The sequence below is a fragment of the Ranitomeya imitator genome, chromosome 3 (genome assembly GCF_032444005.1).
Source record: "Ranitomeya imitator isolate aRanImi1 chromosome 3, aRanImi1.pri, whole genome shotgun sequence".
Classification (NCBI taxonomy): Eukaryota; Metazoa; Chordata; class Amphibia; order Anura; family Dendrobatidae; genus Ranitomeya; species Ranitomeya imitator.
In genome coordinates this window covers 802,338,524-802,352,661 of record NC_091284.1, presented here as the reverse complement: position 1 = coordinate 802,352,661, position 14,138 = coordinate 802,338,524, and the positions used below count along the sequence as shown (strand labels likewise).

General features: G+C 42.9%; 1 pseudogene; it reads left to right on the top strand.

Annotated features, from left to right (window-relative positions):
- Positions 1–4,186: 4,186 nt before the first annotated feature.
- LOC138671779 (CWF19-like protein 2 pseudogene) lies at positions 4,187–11,528 on the top strand (annotated as a pseudogene).
- Positions 11,529–14,138: the final 2,610 nt, after the last annotated feature.

Sequence of the window (14,138 nt, the reverse complement as noted above, 5' to 3'; positions counted from 1 at the left end):
ATATATGCCACAGAAGTCATGTTGTCTGATAGTATTCTCATGTTAGTTCCGTGTAACTGTGGAAGGAATTTACATATGGCATAATAAACTGCTTTCAGTTCCCTTTCGTTAGACGAATCATCTGACTCACTAATAGCCCATTGGCCTTGAACAATCTGGTCCTCTAGATGTGCCCCCCAACTAGTAGGACTGGCATCAGTAAAAATTATCTTGGAAGGTTTAATTACCCAAGGGACTCCCCCCAACTAGATTATTCGGCTCCAACCACCAATAGATGGACTATATTACATTTGATGGGAGGTTTAAACGACTACTTAAATGGCTTTGAAGTTTACTTTCCTCCTGTAAAATTAAATATTGTAACTGCCTAGTGTGGAATTGAGCCCATGGAACCGCCAGAATGCACGACGTAAAGGAACCTAAAAGGGACATACCATCCCTAAGGGAGATTACAGGGTTATTAATTACCGACTGTACCTTTTTTATTATTATGGACTGTTTGTCAGATGTTTCCTTCCGGAATCCAATCAGAGTCTAGGTTAAGACCCAAGAACGTTTGACGGGTTGTTGGAGATTAACTGGGAAAAATCCAGATTATCAACCATCCTATTTCCTATAGGGATGAGATTGTGTCAGATAGACGCTGATTACACTGTGAGGGGGAGTTCCCAACTACCAGAAGATCATCTAAATATGGAATTGAGTATCTTTTAATCTTAAAAATGACATCACTTTAGTAAATACTCTAGGAGCTATTGACAGTCCGAAGGGCATGGCCGTGTATTGAAAATGATGTATTTGCTCACTAATCATTATCGCCACAGGCAGATACTGCTGGTGTTCATCATAAATTGGTAGATGATAGTATGCATCTTTTAAGTCGAGGACTGCCATAAAGCATCCCGGAAATAGAAGTTTAATTGCGGACCTGATTGATTCCATCTGAAAGGTCTGATTTTCTAGAAAGATGTTCAGCTTTTTTAGATTTATTATAGTTCTATATGATCTGTCAGGTTTTGGGATCAAAAATAAAGGAGAGTAAAAACCTTTTCCCCTCTGATTATACGGAATTTCAACTAATACTTTTTTGGAAAGGAGATCAATTATTTCCTGTTCCAAAAACTGTTGTTGAGATTGAGACTTCACAGAAGTCAACAGGAATGAGTCCGGAGGGACTCGGGCAAATTTTAACTTTAACCCTGAGGTTATGAGGCTAGTTGCCCAAGAGTTGGAGGTTACAGCACGCCACTGCGGGGCGAAAAAAGATAGTCTGCCACCCACTGGTAGATCCATACTAACGCGGTTTATCCTCCATTTTAAATGGACGTTTTCCGAAAATGGAGCCTCTTTGTTTGTTATCCTTATTTGCCCAGCGGTCTTGGTTTTTGAAATCCCTTCTCTTATTAAAGATAGGCTTCCGGAAGGCTCTCCTATAGGACGGAAAATGGTTATTAGGGAACCCCTTTTTTCTTTGACCCACTTTGGTGAGGATCTCATCTAATTTTGTACCAAAAAGGTACTCACCCTGGCAAGGAAGGCCACATAATTTTGTTTTTGTCTGGGCGTCCCCCTTCCAGCCTTTTAGCCACAGGGCTCGACGAGCCGCGTTTCTTAGGCCTGCTGATTTGGCAGCCAATCTGAGTCAGCAGAGGAGTCCGCTAAAAATGCCGTAGCGCCTCTGATTAGGGGTAATGAAGAGATTAATTTCTCTCTAGATAGTCCTCCTTTTAAACCTTCCTCCAGGTCATTAAGCCAGACTAGCATGGACCTCGCAGTGCATGTAGCAGATATGGCCAGTCTAAATGCCCCAGAACATGATGCCCATGCTCGTTTTAACAAAGTATCTGCCTTACGATCCAGTGGGTCCTGTAAGGAACCCAAATCTTCTATGGGGAGTAAGGATTTTTTGGACGTGGATGCAACCGCTGCATCTACCTTCGGAGCTTTGGCCCAGATAGACATGTCCTCATCCTTAAAGGGATAACGTCTTTTTGACGAAGATGGTAAACCTCTTTGCCCCTGGCTCTCCCATTCTTTTTTAATTCTTTGATTGGATTTATAACGGGTAAGGTAGGCCTCTTCTTTTCTGACAATCCTGCAAACATTATATCCTGTGGTGTTTTAGGATCTTTACTGCTTTTAATACCCATGGTGTTACATACAGCTTTCACCAGATTATCTATACTCTCCGTAGGAAAACGCGCATCTTGCTCCCCTTCTGAGGAAATATATTCCAAAGAGGCATCCGTATCTGCTTTATCAGAAGAATGATCTGACCTTGGCGAATTATACTTCCTGCTCCAAGAATCAGGAATACTTTCTGTACTATGGAAAGCCCGTAACTCGTCCCTAATCATCTGTCTGATGTCTTCGGATCTTACAGAGGCTTCCTCCCGTACCGTCTTCTCTATACAGACATAACACATTTTCTTTGCATAATTATCCGGAGGGGGCTGGGTACATAAGGCACATTGTTTGTTTGTGCTTTGATTTTTCCGATCTTTTTGCCTAGGGTATATAAGCAAGAGGGGCCATAATCGGCTTAATAGGGAGGGTACACACTCACCCCAGTGAAGCAGATGATCAATGTACCGGCCGTGGAGGAGGAGATGCAGGCACAGGCTGAGATGTAGATCGGTCAGACTTCTTCTCTTTAGCACTCTTTGTAGAGGATCTTCTTCCGCTGCTTGCGCTGCTGCGAGGGAATTTGGCTGTGTCCTCTGAAGGCACCGCTGAGTCCTGAGGTGGCGTCGCCATGCTTGGACGCTGAGGAATCAGCGCTGGAGCGTTTTAAAGCTGGGCGCCGCCATTTTCTTCCTATTGAACCCGGAAGTACTCACCACTTCCGGGTCGCGGCCATCTTGGATCTCGTGCTGCACTGCCCGGCGTCATCTCTACTCTGCTCCCACACTGGATGCTTGTACTTTGCCTCCAGGGGAGCGAAAATGGCAGCAATAACTCCCGCATTTACTGCCAGCAGCAGCGCCGCACTCCGGGGTATAATCCTTTGCCGCAGGCTCGCCTGATGTGTCTTCCTGCCCGTGACCCATGCGACCTGCTGCCCTGGCCTCACGTAGCCTGCCAGCGGAGGGGGGGAAACTGAAGCCAGGACCCCCGACACTGCTTCCAGCACTGGAGCCCCTGCCGTCCTCACAGGTAAACCGCACAGACGACATCCAGGCTAGGTATCCTCTTCTCCATTGGGTTCCCTTAGGAACAGGAAACCAACTGTGGGAGTGAGGGGGACCGCCCCTTTTATTCTCTCCATAGGGTTTCCTGTTCCTAAGGGGCGGATCCCCTCTCAAGTGGGTGCTGTCGTGGCGAGGAGAAAATACTGGGTATGTAATATCAAAAACATTAAGAATGAGTTCAAAGAGAGGTAGTGTGCACCAACCACAAACCTAAAGAAAAACAACCCCTTAAAAAATAACTATTTAAATATCAAAAAATAAAAAAAAATATTACAGAATAGCTATAAAACACCCCTATAGGGATAAACAAGGGAATCAAGGCAGCAGTCTCTGGGAGGTGGTAAAGTAAGCCTAATGCTCGCACTAGTAGGCCCTTGATTGTGACGGCCTAACAGCAGAAGTTGGCACCCTAATTTTGCGATGTGGCACCCCCGCTCTTCGAGGGCTGTCCCTTCAATCCCTAAATCTATAAATGTAAGGGGGTACAGAAACTCTTCCACGTCCCTACCCCCTTAAAGTGGAGTATAATGCTTTACTGCTATGTATGTATGTACAGTATGTATGGCCCGGGTGCCCATGTAGGGCAGATAGTTCTGCAATGTTAGAGCAAAATACCCAGCCATTCAGAGTCCAGATGGACAGAAGCTCAGCTGAAGCAGCTGTGCGACAGCAGTGTGGAGCAGAAGCAAGAGAAGAGGTCCTAAGCAGTACGGGGATGCAGGTCGCTCATGTGGCAGATCATCCCATGGTCCAATTCCCTCAGATCCGATCCAGAACAGACGAGGGACCCCCAAGAGTAGACTCTTGACAGGGAGTATGCTGCTTTACCGCAAGAGGCGGTACGACCCAGGCACGTACTGAAGAACCTAGAAAGAAGTGCAGGGAAAGTAGAGGATGTTAACTGAAGGGAACTCTATGCTGATGCTGTATCTGAAAAGGATGTGCTGTGAACAGAGGAAAGTAAAGTTTTAAATGGACTGTCTTTATATGCAACAATGCCAGCAGCAGAACTTCAGCCAGCTCGATGGGACCCCCACGGTGCAGAAGGTGAAGCAGAAGGTATGCTGCAGATGGGACATTATATTCATGTGATGGGAGACCAGGGCGCATTAAAGCACATACTCTCAGCCACGACCATGGCCCTGGCACACCCTCACATAAGGAAAACACAGAGCGACAGATGCAGGAGGATCCAAATGGATCCAATTCATTTGTGAAGATTCAAACACACTAGACCACTGAAGTGTATATAAGCTTGATAATACTTTATATATAGGCTATCAAGAAGAGGAAATATAGAAATAGTAGTTTGATTTTAACTGACTAGTATAAACTATGTAACTATCATCCGGATATTATGCTGTGTAGATATCATGGACCGACATCCACTCAATTAATACGGTCTCGGAAGCATGTACTTGGGTGTATACTTTATCTATAAAAGGTTCTTACACTGACTAACTCACAATATATGGTGACATAGGATGACCACAAATGTTACAAAGGGAGACTCAAAGATGTACGAGTGTCAGGCTAACGGTATAATGGAAGGCTATGGTGTCAGTTATAAGGTGACCATTATGAGTGGCCTTTAGGTCCCTCAAACGAAGGACAAAATACAGAAAAATATTTCAACAATCAAGTGCAATTGTGCTTGACAATCAATAGCTCAGGTTAAAACTTAGCCGCATATATAAGACAGATGTCCTGTGCTCAGAACTTCTGAGGGCAGATTGTTACCTGACTGTAGCTCTGTTGGGCCATTGTGGTCTCACTAGGAAAGTCCCCTGATGAACACTAGCAAAATCTAATGGGGGAGAAATGTGTCAGGTCTGAGGATGAATCTACCTTCATGGCTGACACAGGACATCGGTCATATCTTATATAGTGGAGTGTTGTCCTCCACTGCACCTCCTCCCCTGCATCCATTTACTACTTGCATTGAATAAAGAAAGGATTGTTTTACTGCATCACGGAGTGCCAACTATTTTTTCCTCCTTGGCCAGACTGTCTACAATGTGGTGCTGCTCAAATAATAAGAGTTTTTGATTTTACATAACTATATTTTGTTAATATTCTGAAATGTCCTGTGTCTGATTCCTCTTATGGTTTGATAAATGAAGTCTTCAAACTTTACAATATTGTGTCTTATTTCATCTAGATGGTGTCACGATTCCCCTGACCGCTGTCGCCAATTGGTCAGGATTCACACCGTGACCGTCACCCCTACGTCACGGATTGAGGTGACTTTAGGCCAACAGACGGCTATCACATGGGCAGGGGGGCTTATCTTAGTTATTCCTCCACTCCACGATGTGATGAAAAACCACACACAAGGCTATTGACCTCTTAGTTTACAGCAGGGGCTTATTCTAGGTATCCCACTGCTTTTCTATATACCACGAACTGCAGGGATTTGTGTATCCCGCTTACAGTTCCACTTAACACTTGCAGCTCTCTGGCGCCCCCCCTTACTCAGGTCAGATTAGGTACTGCACCTAGGGTAATTAGTCGCCAGACAGGCTGCCTGCTATGTACTGGCTATTGGGCACGCTGCAGCGACGCGATAAACTACTCCCACTTAGGCAAGATCAATAATTATCAACGCCGCATTCGCTATAACGCCACCCAACTACCCAGTACAAAATGTATGCTGCCACCAGCTTCGATTAAACGGGTCCGAAGCTAACCCAACACAACAGTAACAGTAGCGTATTTCCCTTCAGAAGACTTGGGGTACGGTTTAGAACAGGAGAACGAACTAATATTAAATATTATATCCCATAAAAAATTAGGCAGTGCTTTATCAAAAAAATATTTTATAAAGATGTTACAAATGAGACAATTGCAAATATGTACAAGGGTAATTATAACAAAGGGAATAAAGGAGAAAATGTAACACTCACATGTTCAAAGCATGACAGGCAACCAGGCTAGGGCAGTTTTCCATACGTCCCAGCTCATGGGATGTACTCAGCTCTTCCAGGAAAATAGGACAAGGAAGCTGGGGATGTGTGCAGACAGTTATAGCTTAAGCCTGTAACATCCCAGAAAGGGGTTGGATCACCTCGTCCCTCCTACTTCTTCAGTTAACTCATTTTTTCTAATCTATATCTAATTTCAATAACTCCGCTACAAAACATGTTATAGTCCTAACAAATCCATCATTCATCTCGGATTAACGTGAGCATTCTAATGAGATCAAATATGTCCTATCTGGGATACATATTTACAGAGAAATCCCTACTTCTTTACCAGATGGAGTTAGAAGCCCGAGTTTCAAGGGATGGGTAGATACACCGAGTGGGAATACGAATATATATTTTTGTGTTCTTAACGTAAAAATTGTGCATAATATCGTACAAAAACCAAACAAAGAATCTTTCATGAATTTCTGGAGAATTTTAAACAGTTCTCTGCTAGAGGAGATTTGAGCCTAGTCGTAAATTCCTTTCGGCAATAAAACCTCTCTTCTCCCATACATTGGCAAAGCTGCTCTTGGCTGAGTGAAAAAGAAGGAATTTGAAGCTACAAACTGTTGTAGCATCACTCCAAGAAGGGGGGCTTAGCCCACCTCATGAGCTGAAGAGCAACTAAACTTATATGATATTTCATACCATATCGTGACAGATGGGATAGGCTAAAATCCAAACTTCATGTTTGGGGGCAATCAAAAATCAATTTTCTTAGATTCTTCAAAAAAAGGTCTCCTGTCCTTGTTACTGATATGAAAACCAGGTAAAAATATCAAAAAAAATAAATAGGATGAAGGCACCAAAGAGCAGTTTCACACAAGGCACCATTCAGGCTAAGGCTGGCCGTGGCCATTGTGATTCATTATGTGAAACAATACTTACCTGGGAGGGGAGATGTCATGATCTATAAGGTGGATCTCCTCGGGCGGTAAGAGTTAATTAAAATCTCATCATGGCTGGTGCCAAAGTCTCAGGTTTAAACACCATTTGTTTACTGGTTAAACTGGACTTGAATAGAATTGAACTGGAGACTTCTCATTGAATTCCTTTTATTTCCTGCAAGACAATGCTGGTCAAGGGCTTTATAAAGTTTCTTTTGAGACAAGTGGACATTGCCTGAATATTTTCCAGAAGTGGAAAGAGCGGAGTGATCTCCCACAGGTGAAGACTTGAAGCTTTATTCCCCTTTTAGAAAGCCCACCAACATCCTTACGACCCGAAGCAAAACCACAACCTGTCCAAATACGCAGTGAGGAAGAGATGAACCACCATGTGCTTGTTGGTGTCACCGGCAGTGTGGCGGCCCTGATGCTGCCCGTTCTAGTGTCTGGCCTGCAAAAGATACCTGGGGTTGAAGTACAGGTTGTGACAACAGAGAGAGCAAAGCATTTCTACAGCATACAGGATATACCGGTACCAATCTACAGTGATGATGACGAGTGGAAGATGTGGAACCGCCGATCAGATCCTGTGTTACACATCGAGTTACGACGCTGGGCAGATCTGATGGTTCTTGCTCCCCTAGATGCCAATACTTTGTCACAAATCCCACTGGAAATCATCCCCAATCTGGTGACCTGCATAGTTCGTGCATGGGACTTAAAGAAGCCATTGCTCTTCTGTCCAGCTATGAACACAGCCATGTGGGATCATCCCATCACTACAGAACAGATTGAACGTCTTCGCAATTTTGGATACATTGAGATTGCATGCATTGAAAAAACCCTGATGTGTGGGGACAAAGGACTCGGAGCAATGGCAGAGGTCGGCTCTATCCTTGATAAGGTGGTGGAAGTTCTGTCCAAGGACCAGCCTCGTCAGTGAAGTTACAAACCTGGCTTATGTTGTATCGCATCTTTCTAATAATAGGAAGGAGTTAATGTTAGTAATAGTTTATGCAAAAGTGAAATGATGGCAATAAGATAATACCCAAGTAAACACGGGGCGAGTATTGCTTGGAGGCTCAGAGCCAACCTCGAGGCTAGAACTGTATTCTAGAGATTTAATGAATGTGGCGGGGGACTACGGTTAATGAGTACATGAACTCCGCTATTGCTTTAAATGTTAAACGTAAGGTACTTGGGGCGCGATACATCAAGACCAGCGTTGTTCACATCAGCTTTGATGAGGGGCCTTGCTGGAGACCAATGAGCGGCATACACCGCTGTGTGCGCCTGGCCACAAAATCCTACTCCAGTCCCTGCTGGAGTAAGATTTGTGGTGTAGCGAACACCGCCACTCATCATGAATTTGAGGAACCACGATCATCACTCCCCATCCCGCCCCAGTTCCTTCCATCTTGCTTTTTTCCCCTTAAACTTATTATTTTTATTTATCCTTGGAAAAGAAAGATGAAATAAAAGGTGATCAATATGTTGCATATAACCAAAAATGGCCCTAAAGCAACTCTGGCTACAGAAAAATAAAATAGCCATGGGTCTAAGAATCTAGCAAAGTGATTATTGTTCTGTGTTTAAAAAGAAAAACAAGAATTAAAATATAAAAAATCCCATAAGTTTGATATAATCATAATTGTGTTGATCCACCGAATATAGATTACATTTCACTTACCTAGCACTGTTTAAAATAAAAAAAGGTGTGTTAGTAGATAAAATCCAGATTTTATATTTTTTTTCTTCATCTCACCTCCCAATAAATATAGCAAAAAATCATCAAAAAGTAGTAAATACGCTAAAAATAATTTTATTTATATAGCGCCAACATATTCCACAGCACTTTATTGTTTGTACATGTCTAACTTAATTGTAAAGACATAACAGTAGCACATAGTTCACCAGTGACAGGAGTGAGGGTCCTGCTCGCAACCTTACAATCTGTAATGATAAAGGGGGACGCAGTAGGTAGAACGCTCTTATGTGTGGTCCAGTCATAATTCTAATAAATAGGGGGTTTCAAATAGATACTGGCTGATGACTTCATTCAGCTTTAAGTACAGTCATAAAGTGCTGTTGGGTGCATGGGGGATGAGGAGACAGATGAGTAGGAGAGACTAGATTCTGAGGAATATATAAAGAGGGAACAAAGAACAGTTAGATTAGTGAAGTAATGTGATAAGCTTGTCAAAAGAGATGTGTTTTTAAAGCACGGTTAAAAATGTGGAGGCTAGGTATTAATCGGGTGGTCTGGGGTAGTGCATTCCAGAAAACTTGTGCAGCATGAGAGAAGTCTTGGAGACAAAATTTGGAGTTGGAGGTTCGAATTATGGAAGATGTTAGTTTTAGATCAGTAGATCAGTTGCAGAACAGTGGACACAGGTAGGGTGATAGACAGAGACGAGGGAGAAGATTTAGGGTGGTGAACAACTGTGGAGAGTTTGAGTGAGAGAAATTTTAATTATTTTAGATGAGGATAAATGAGTGACAGTAAGAGTTTTTGCAGTTTTAAAGTTAAGAGAAGGTTAGATTCTGGTGATGTTTTTAAGGTGCAGATGACATAAGCGAGAGAGTGATTGGATATAGGGAATAAAGGACATTTTTGTGTCAAATACCTTTCAATAGTACCAATGAAAACTACATCTTGCCCTAGAAAAAATAGCGATGGGTTTGGCCAGCAGTCTAATGTGTATGGGAACCCTGGCCAACTGATTGTCATGGGGGAGATGTCGATCGAACACGTGCGATTTCTGAATGCTGATCGCATTGCTCTCCCATAGATCAGCCACTGGCAGATGTCTGTCGGCAGCCTTCTTATAAAGAGCACAGGAACACTCGGAAATGTTAACGCTCCTGTGCATGGTAGAGATTACAGAGATGGCTGTAGGGTTGAATGATCGGCTGAAGCATTGCTTGCCCGACAGCCATCTTATGTGTATGGTGGACTTTCGTCTTGATCTAAAACCCCGGCGCTGTGCTGCCAGCTGATGACTGCAGATCTGAGTAGACAAAAGAACAAGCACTTATAATAATTCCCGTAGAATGTAAGTCCGCAAGGACAGGGTCCTCTCCCCTCTGTACCAGTCTGTCATCGTAAATTTGTTTACTGTTAACCATATCTATAGCCCTGTATGTAACCCCTTTTCTCATGTACAGCACCATAGAATTAATGGTGCTATATAAATAAATAATAACAAGCTCGGTGCTAAGATTGTAAAGGTGGAAATAATGGGGAACACGGAGATGGCTGCAAAACTCAAAGCTCAACTGGAAGAAGCTCGTCAGCAAAAGCGAAATCGACTGGAAGACTACGAGAAAGAAAGGAGAGAAAAATCCCAGAAATCCGAAGCTGGAGAAGAGCAAGAAGTTCTGCTGGTGAAAACGGACCTGTCTGGTAGAGCGTGGCCAGTAAACTCCAGGGCGGGTCCTGCAGAGCCGCGGGGAGGAAGGCGAAAGACAACTGGCTGAGACACACGTGGACAAGGAGAGTGCGTTACTTCCATGATGACGACCATCAGAGCCTTCAAGATCTTGTCAAGAGAGAAAAGATGGGAACAGCCGAAGACCAGAACAAGCTATGCCTGAGAATGGCAGCCAAGCTCAGAGAGAAGACTGACCAGGATTACTACACCCTGGACGATATGTTTGTCTCAAAAGCTGCAAAGAAAGAGCGAGCAAATGAGGAAGAGGAAAGAGGAGGCAAGCCATGGCCGAGCATCGGAGACTGGCTGTCAGAATGGAAAAATGTCCATTTTTGCTTCGATAATGCTGAGCTGCCAAAGCACCTGATCATTGCTATAGGAGTGAAGGTATATTTGTGTCTTCCCAACCACCTTTCCCTCACAGAGGGACATTGTCTGATCGTTCCTTTACAACACTACACTGCAGCGACGCTTCTGGATGAAGACATATGGAATGAAATTCAGATGTTCCGTAAAACATTAGTCAGGCTATTTGCCGATAACTGACTGGACTGCGTCTTTTTGGAAACAAACAAACTTAAAAAAAAACACTTTCATCTGGTTTATCAATGTATTCCCCTGCCGAAAGAGGTGGGAGATATGGCACCCATTTATTTCAAGAAAGCAATTCTTATTCATAGACCATTCCTCGTCAGATTCCAGAAGCTAATAGACCTGTCTACAAAGGATGTTCGGCGATCTGTTCCAAAAAGCTTTCCTTATTTCTCAGTGGATTTTGGACTACAAGGAGGTTTTGCTCACATTATTGAAGACCATAATAAGTTCCCACATTATTTTGGCAATGAAATCATCGGTGGCATGCTGGATCTGGAGCCCAGAGTCTGGAGAAAAGCCATGCGAGAGAACTTTGATGATCAGAGGAAGAAGGTCTTACAGTTTGCACAGTGGTGGAAGCCCTTTGATTTCACAAAAACAAGAGTAACATCTGTGCAATAAATGTATTGTAACTGTTACATTGTGTATATATATTACTTGTGACTATATACACCGGGCACTTTTTATCTTTTTATTTTAAGTGTGATCTGAAAACAGAAAAAACTAAAAATTACTTTAATAAACTTTGTAAATACTTAAAAAAAATAAAAAAAATGTATGTGGTAATGATTATGGTGCTTGAACCCTCTAGGTTCAAGCAACATATTTCTTATATTTTATTCTTCTCCGCATTTTCCACAATTAATGCGGCCCGAACCGCTCGGCGTAGAGACCCCGTTCAGGCAGCGTTTCGAAGCCCTTGGTGGGGACAGGTGTGCTATGTATTTTAGGAGTCAATCCGATTTGTAGATTTTTTTTTTTTCTTTTTTAAATCGCATTTAAAAAAAAAAATTTCCCATAAGAATTAATGGCGACCTTTCCATGACCCCTAACTGACATGGATTAAAGCCACAGCGCAGGTGAACTGACCTTACAAAGATGGCAGCTAGGCTAGATGTCTGTATATAAGATAAGTGCCCCCCCCGTCCTGTGTGAGATAAGCAAGTGCCCCCAAGTAAATTTCACAGTATAAAGATAGCTAATTACAGTATCTAATCTAGTAATCACCGCTAGACTCCAATACAATTGTAGTTTTATACTTGCATATTAAATATGTCTAAAACAATTTAAATACAATTCAAATACAAAAACGTGAATTAACACCATCACCAATGTAATAAAATACAGAGGCACCAAGGAGAGGTGCCTGTCCCTATATATGGCCTATCTCACCCTACCTGACAGCGGAGGTTGGCACACTATAACCTGCGCTCTGGCGCCCCCGCTCATCGACGGCTCTCCCGGTCTGCCCTATTGCACCCAACAATGGCAGGGGAGTGAAAAAGATGCCTAAAGGGTGAAAAGATAGTTAAGGAGATATGCTGTTTGTCTTTCAGTTGTAAGCCCTTTGGTATAATAGAACTAGATAAAACTTGTCTATTGGCTCAACTAAATATGGGTTATGTAGATATAATCTTGTATGGATACCTAATTGCTGACTACAAAGTCCATGACAGTTCAAGCAGATACTTTATAAGCAAAATAAAGGCCTATTGTCTGTTGTACGTCTGTAGATGGAGGAAATGGAGCAGAAAACAGTGAGAGTTATCTTATATTAATCCTACTGATGGCATATAGCCCCCATATATACCTGACACATATATGTACAAGATGAATAATGGAAGTGAACTCAACCAAATACGTTCTGTATTACATACAGCTCTCACTGACCACCTATGTAGCCCCAAGAAATCTGGACCGTATTGTCAACACAACTATGGATATAATATATAGATTATAACCAGCAAGAAATCTATCATATCGGCTTAATGGTATAAATGATAGATAAATCCGCTTGATGATGGCAGCACTGTATCCTTAATGGCATCGTACTAGAAATAGATACATCTGTACGTATCAAACAGCCTCAATAACTCAGGTATACACACAGACAGCATATTTAAATCTCCATATACTACAATGGTGCAATAAACTCCAGTATCTATGCACACTGCATGTTACAGTAGTGCAACAAACACACTCTCAACGCGTTTCCCCTCCACTGAGGTTCATCAGGAGTAAATGGATCAAATAGATCGAACATAGCCGGCAATACTCAGCTTTGTTGCAATGCTTAGATAATAATAATAATAATTTTTATTTATATAGCGCCAACATATTCCGCAGCGCTTTACAAATTATTGAGGGGACTTGTACAGACAATAGACATTACAGCATGACAGAAATACAGTTCAAAACAGATACCAGGAGGAATGAGGGCCCTGCTGCTCGCAAGCTTACAAACTATGGGGAAAAGGGGAGACACGAGAGGTGGATGGTAACAATTGCTTTAGTTATTCGGACCAGCTATAGTGTAAGGCTCAGGTGTTCATGTAAAGCTGCATGAACCAGTTACCTGCCTAAGTATGTAGCAGTACAGACACAGAGGGCTAATACTGCATAAAGTGTATGAGAACATGATGCGAGGAACCTTTTTTTTTTTTTTAATTATAAATAGGCCACACCGGGATCGTTGGGTTAATGCATTGAGGCGGTAGGCCAGTCTGAACAAATGAGTTTTTAGGGTACGCTTAAAACTGTGGGGATTAATCGTATTAACCTAGGTAGTGCATTCCAAAGAATCGGCGCAGCACGTGTAAAGTCTTGGAGACGGGAGTGGGAGGTTCTGATTATTGAGGATGCTAACCTGAGGTCATTAGCGGAGGGCACGGGTAGGGTGGTAGACTGATACCAGGGAGGAGATGTAGGGTGGTGCTGAGCCATGGAGTGCTTTGTGGATGAGGGTAGTAGTTTTGTACTGGATTCTGGAGTGGATGGGTAGCCAGTGTAATGACTGGCACAGGGTAGAGGCATCGGTGTAACGGTTGGTGAGGAATATGATCCTGGCTGCAGCATTCAGGACAGATTGGAGCGGGGAGAGTTTTGCAAGAGGGAGGCCGATTAGTAGAGAGTTACAATAGTCCAGACGAGAATGAATAAGTGAAACAGTAAGAGTTTTTGCAGAGTCGAAAGTAAGAAAAGGGCGAATTCTAGAAATGTTTCTGAGATGCAGGTAAGAAGAGCGAGCCAGTGATCGGATGTGGGGGGTGAATGAAAGGTCAG